This window comes from Rhamphochromis longiceps, linkage group LG23 (assembly GCF_057381845.1).
Source record: "Rhamphochromis longiceps isolate RC_006_pf linkage group LG23, R_longiceps_female_GT1.1, whole genome shotgun sequence".
Taxonomy (NCBI): domain Eukaryota; kingdom Metazoa; phylum Chordata; class Actinopteri; order Cichliformes; family Cichlidae; genus Rhamphochromis; species Rhamphochromis longiceps.
In genome coordinates, this window is record NC_140578.1 from 41,844,746 (window position 1) to 41,851,615 (window position 6,870).

Below are 6,870 nucleotides of genomic sequence, written 5' to 3' on the forward strand. Positions count from 1 at the left end.
AAACGTAATATGTTGACGATTTGTCACCTAGCGTAAAATGTTACGCTTTGGGAGTGAGAACGTGTTGGGCAGGATGGCTGCTGTGTTTGTCTAGGATTACTCCTCACCCCCTACCAACCCTGTTGCTGGTCACGTGCTCCATAATGTTATACTGTGGACATTTATGTGCTTTCTGTGCAGAGGAGTTTTTTTGTTTCCTGTTCTCATGGTGTCCTCCCATAGGAGCCCAGCATGAGTAGAGGTCTCTTTTTTCCTCTTGTACTTTCCCATTGTAGTGTATATTTCAGTGGTTTTCTGTAATGCAACCGTTCACTGACTTGTATCCCCATGTGATGTCTGTGTCGTGTGTGTAAGGTCAGGGGGCGGGTTCATTCCACTGCAGGGCAACCTGCATGTGGCGAATAAAATTTGAACTTGAACTTGAACTTGAACTTGCCCACTCAGGGCACGAGACCCTGCCCCAAGTGGATGAGTTTAAGTATCTCGGGGTCTTTTTCACGATTGGTGCAGCAGCCGCAGTGACGCGGACGCTATACCAGTCTGTTGTGGTGAAGAGCGAGCTGAGTGTAAAAGCGAAGCTCTCAATTTACCAGTCGATCTACGCCCCTACCCTCACCTATGGTTGCGAGCTGTGGGTAGTGACCGAAAAAACAAGATCGCGAATACAAGCGGCAGAAATGGGCTTCCTCTGAAGGGTGGCTGGCCTCTCCCTTAGAGATAGGGTGAGAAGTTCGGCCATTCGGGAGGGGCTCAGAGTAGAGCCACTGCTCCTCCACATCAAAAGGAGCCAGTTGAGGTGGTTTGGGCATCTGGCAAGGATGCCCCCTGGGCGCCTCCTGGGCGAGGTTTTCCAGGCATGTCCGACTGGGAGGAGGCAGACCCAGGACACGCTAGAGAGATTATATCTCTCAGCTGGCCTGGGAACGCCGTGGTGTTCCCCCGGACAAGCTGGAGGAGGTGGCTGGGGAGAGGGAGGCCTGGGCTTCTCTGCTTAGGGTGCTGCCCCCGCGACCGGGCCCCGGATAAGTGGAAGAAAATGGATGGATGGACTAAGACAGAATACATAAAGGATGGGTGTAAATTTACTTTATATTTTCTTTATATTTACACCCAAAAAGATGTCATAAATGCTGTCATTTTGTTTTAGTAAACAAATCAGAAAGTGGAAATAAATCTATTTTAATCACTGATGTTAAGGGCCAAGCTGTCTTAATTTACCTGCTAGACAGAAAATTTTTAATTATTTTTTTTTCTTGGTGTACCCTTTATTTTGAAGGTAAACTCTCCTGACTTCCGTTTTAACCTTTACCCTCCTCCAGTGTTTTGACAGCTGCACGTCACAGGACCGTCCCATTGATGACTAACAGGCTAATTAAAGCACACAGAGCAGATTCCCCGCGTTGTTGACAGATACGTGCAGATGTGGTGATTTATCCACGCGGTAACGTACTCATAAAATATTGTGTCTTCATTGTATGGCCTTAAATGACTAGCTGGCTTTTACAGCGACAATTTTGTAAGAGGCTTGACTGTCATCAGTTAGCAGTTAAGGAAATGCACTTAATGCTCATCAGTCAGTAATGAACCATAACTCGACTGGGAAAACCCTTTCCCATTAACTGCGCTAAACTGGACTCTGTCGCCTCCTGCCGGACAGCATGGTTCATGGGTTATTTCTGATTCCTAACTGCTGTTTGTTTATAAATAAACAATAGAATCTAAATTCCTGCAATAACAGCAGCTACACGGTGGCTTTAAAACACAATGGCATAGGAAAATGTAATTATATTGTCACATAGCTATCTGACTCTTTGGAGGAATTATGCATGAATTAATGAGTATCTTGTAAAACTCAAACAGAAAGCTGTCAAACGTTTGACAGCTAATTGTGCTAAACTGTTTGCATTTGTATTTAAAGTTTAAAAGTTTTACAATAGCTTCATTTTCAACCTCAGTGCCTCCTCATTACAAATGACCCCGGGTTGCAAACCAGGAAGGACCGCTGTGTCCAAACCCTATTCTACTTTAAGCCCAGAGAGGCTATTAGATAAGATAGATAAAAATAATATACAGAAGAAAATTGATTCATAGCATAATTAAGTAACAAGTGTTCACTTTAGATTAATTATGAACACAATACAAATTACTACAGGAAAAATCCATTTGGAAATGTTGCATATGCATAGCAACTCCATGAAATTTTCAGGAGACTCACCTACAAACAGCACTAATAAACAAACGCCTAAACTTTTGGTAAATATAATCCCAAACATAACGTTAGACAAAGTGAAAGCTGCTTTCAACCTGGGTCACACATACACATTACAAACGCCAAACGTACACGGCTCATAGCAATTAAAGGAACATTTGCACAAGGCACGCAGTAGTTTGTATGGCCCCCACATGCTTGTATGCATCCCTGCTAACATCAGAGCCTGCTCTTAATGAGATGACTGATGGTTTCCTGGACGATTGGATGGAAACATAATGTCCCAGAGGTGTTCTGTTGGATTTAGTTATGTCGCTATATGGATATGCCCCCCACAGACCATCACTGACTTACCACCAAACTGGTCATGCTGAATGATGTTACAGACAGCGTAACATTCTCCACAGCTTCTTCAGATCCTTTCACGTCTGTCAGATGTGCTTAGGGTGAATCACAGGGCACCAGTGGTGGTCCTTCCAGTTCTGGTATTCGATGGTAAGTCCCAGTCGGGCTCCACGGTGCTGGGCTGGGAGCACAAAGCCTACTAGAGAACACCAGGCCCTCAGGCCACACTCATGAAGTCTGATTGTTTGGTCAGAGACATTCATGCCAACGTCCTGCTGGAGGTCATTTTGTAGCTCTGGCAGTGCTCGTCCTGTTCCTCCTTGCACAAAGGAGCAGATACCGGTCCTGCTGATGGGTTCATGACCTTCTACGGCCCTGGTTAGCTCTCCCACAGTAACTGTCTCCTGGAAACTCCTCTATTTTCTTGGAGACATAGCAAACCTTGTGGCAATGGGACATATTGATGTGCCATCCTAGAGGAGTTGGACTACCTGTGCAACCTCTGTTGGGACCAGGTAAATGGTAAATGACTGGTTCTTATAGTGCTTTTCTCTTTTAACTGAGCACTCAAAAGGCTTTATATAACATGCTTCATTCACCCATTCATACAAGCACTTTTTTCTTTGCTTAAGTGTTCAGAGAGGAACTTGAGGTTAGTATCTTGACCAAGGATATTTGACATACAGGCTGGAACAGCCAGGGCTAAAACCTGTAGATGACCTGCTCTACCACATCACCTCATGCTACCAGTAGTGACACTGGCCTTAGTCAGATAAAAAACTAGTGGAAAAAACAGTCAGAAAAGATGTGGAGGGAAAAAATATCTGTAAAACCATTCCTGTTTTGAGGGTTGTCTCATTGTTGCCCTTCTAGTGCACCTCTTGTTAGTTTCATTAACACCAAAGCCAGATTAATATCCCACAACTTTATCTGACTGCATCTCTGCGTTTTCATCTGCAAAAACAGCATCTTGTAGTTTAATGATCGATAACTAATTGTTTCAAATAAAGTGTAAAATGTTAAATGACTGCACCTCTAGAAAAGTGTGACACAAATGCACTGATCTTAGACTTCAAAGCAAACTGGGCTGGGTCATGTTGGGTGTGAAAAAGAAAATTGACAGATCACGCTAAACAGGATGTCACACTAAGAATTTATATATTCCAAAAGCTTTAAGTTGCTTCAATGTGTGACTTTTTTCTGCCGCTGCCAGTAGCTGATGATATTTACAACTCGCATGTCTTCGATTCATTTGAATTTTATTTTGTTGCTGCACAAGCCTTCATTTCATCTGTTATTATGAGTTCCACGCAGGGTCTGAGCAGAATGCCACTAGCTACCATCCTCCATAAAGTAAACCCCAGATCTCAGTGACCAGCCAGGCCAGAGCTGATAGTCAGCATGCTGACTTACTGCTTCTGAGTCTGCAGAGGAGAAAACACAGGCACAGATGCTGAGCACGACACACCCAGTCTGAAAAAAGTAACTGAATCTTCCATCTTCCATCCCCCTATTTTTATAAATATGTTATAAATTATGTTCAAATACATAATTTAAAAATGTAGATTATGTAAATTACTCCATATTGTGAGACTATTCAGTGCATGATGTTCTTAAAGCTGCTGGCCTACAGTCAAATTCCACTTGGCATATTCCTTTGGCTTGGCTGCTGTACAGATAGAAGGCATTTCTACTGATTAAGTAATTAACAGACTAAAGAAGAAAATCAAAATCAAACAAGTAGGGAAACAAATGAAAGTTGAATAGTTGGAATATCATAAAAATCACCTGATAAAGGTTAACCTGGTACAACATGGCGAGCTTCATCACCAACAAAACGCCAACTGATATCTTTTGGAAGATGTTGTCTACATCCACAGATCCATCTCTCCAATCGGTTGGGTGTGATTTTCAGGTTGTTGTGCAGTTCACTGTGGAGATGATTTCACATCAAAAAACTGTAGAACTAGCACCGCCTACTCTGCCTTTAAGCTGATTGGCTGTCTCTGGCAAACAGAAGGCTTAAACAGCAGGTGGGCGGGGCTTCTGTGCTTGAGATGACCATATTGAGTGTATCCGCTATCTAAGATATCACTTAGAATCAAGAGCAAACACAAATGTCAGCAGTCTGACCTGGGCCTACTTAAGACACTGCTTGGAGTTATAGTAAATTCACCGTGCCAAATTTCTTAAGTGTTCCCGAGGTATCACTCAAACTTATCACTTTATTATTTATTACCTCATCCGCTCTGTCCAACTCTGCTTGGATAAGCAGCTGCTTGTTGTTTTTGTAACACTGCCAAAAGAGAAGTTGGTGAATAAACTATGCAAAGTCAACACTCATAACACGTTATCTTTTTTCAACTGCTGTAAATGCAGATACCAATAGATAGGCAAATAGTTAATGTCAACCAGTCAACATCGGGCAGAAATATGCACTTTATGTAGCTTTTCAAGAAGTATTATAAGACAATGTCAGACAAATGTACATTTTCTTGTGTACTTTGTGTTGGCGTCTGCTAGAAAATGCAAAAAGGTTACACTCGTACTTGCATGTACATATTCCATATGCATATGTGATCCAACCCACACACGTCCATATACTCATTTAGAGAACCACCTAATTCATTCTCAAAGTCAACAGAGGTAAAGCAAAACCACTGAGGTAGAACCTGAAACCAGGAGGCTAAAGAATTTTCCATCATGGCCACCACAGGGTACGCCTTGCCTCTAAACACATTTGCAAACTGTCCAGTTGCATCTTTAAATAAATCCTCTATTTAGGACAAACATTTTTGTTATGTAAAACAAGAGAACTCCATAGATAAGCTGAACCTCTTATAACAGGATGAGATATACAAAACTGTCAGATGTACTTTTGGTCATTTTAAGGTGGACAGCTCTTAGTGTACTCCACAGTAAGTTAGAAGTTCAATAAAAACCTATGCTAAAATGGTGACTTACAGCAGGTTCAGATATGCTGACACTAAACATAGTGCAGTTTAAGCTTAATTACTGCTCACAGAAATGATGACCTTTTGATGGTGCTAGATAAAACATTAAGACACCATCACGGTTATCCAAGTTTTTTTGTCCCTAAAGTCAAGCTGGTGATTTAAGCAGTTTAAAGGGACGTATTCTGTTCATTCTAACACTGATTCTATTACAGTAGCTTTGAATGATTCATAGTTAAAAAAAATAAAATCCTTATTTATCTTACACTGGCCCTTTTTGTAGCCCCAAAATACAGCTGGGGCTGTGAGCACTTCTACATACAGGGCTGTGCAAAAGTCTTGAGCTATATTTAATTTCTTTATATTTTGCAGAAAAATCAAAAGTTGGTGCCCCTATTTATTAAAATATGTGAAAACATATATGGAAGTACAATATATAAGGCAAAAAGACTGTTTGTACAACCACCTTTATTCTTCAGCATAGTCTAATCTGACATTGCTTTAAGTAGTCTTCAGGAATAGTTATCCAGGCTTCTTGAAGGACATCCCAAGCTCTTCTTTGGATGTTGGCTGCTTATCTTCTGTTCTCTATCAAGATAATCCCACATTGCTTCAATGTTGAGTCACAGACTCTGGGGAGACCAATCTGCGACTGATAGTGTTCCACTCTGTGCTTTGCTATGTGCTTCTTTGTCAGGTCTTTGTCTGACTTTTTCCCGTTTCTTAAGGACACGACTTTCAGATACTGTTGATCTGCTGAATAGAGTATTTAAGCCTGCCATTTCTTCTTTTGTCCTCCACTTGTCCAGTTTCCTCACATTTTTCAAGGATACACTGCACACCATGCTAAGATATGTGGGGATCATCTTTTTTGTATCTTTGTATCTTTTCATATATTCAACCAAAGAAATGGGAAGGAGTTATGTGTTTTTGTGACAGGCTGTCACCAGAAAAGTTCCTAAAAAAACAATTGAAAATGGTTCTTTTGCTGATTTATCCCTTGAGATAGATGCTTTTTCTATTTTAGCTTGCTTAACAAGTGGAGGAAAAAAGAATTGGTAGCCATATCTACATATGTGTCTAGATTTAAAATTCATGCAAGTTGTTCCTTTTACATATCGCCTGTTTAGTAATCAGGCCACACTTTCCAATTTCACCTGCGAGGTACTTTTGCTGACTTTTTGAAGAGGAAGCAAATGTCCCGTGGGCTATGCCACTTTTGCACAGCAGTGACTTGCGGTTGTGGACTGTGCCATTGCATGTAAGATGGGGGGTGACACAGCGGTTTCATCAGTCCTGTCAGTTTTTCTGTAGCTGCACTTCAACTTCCTCATTGGCTCGTCAGTGCTGTTTCCTCTTTCG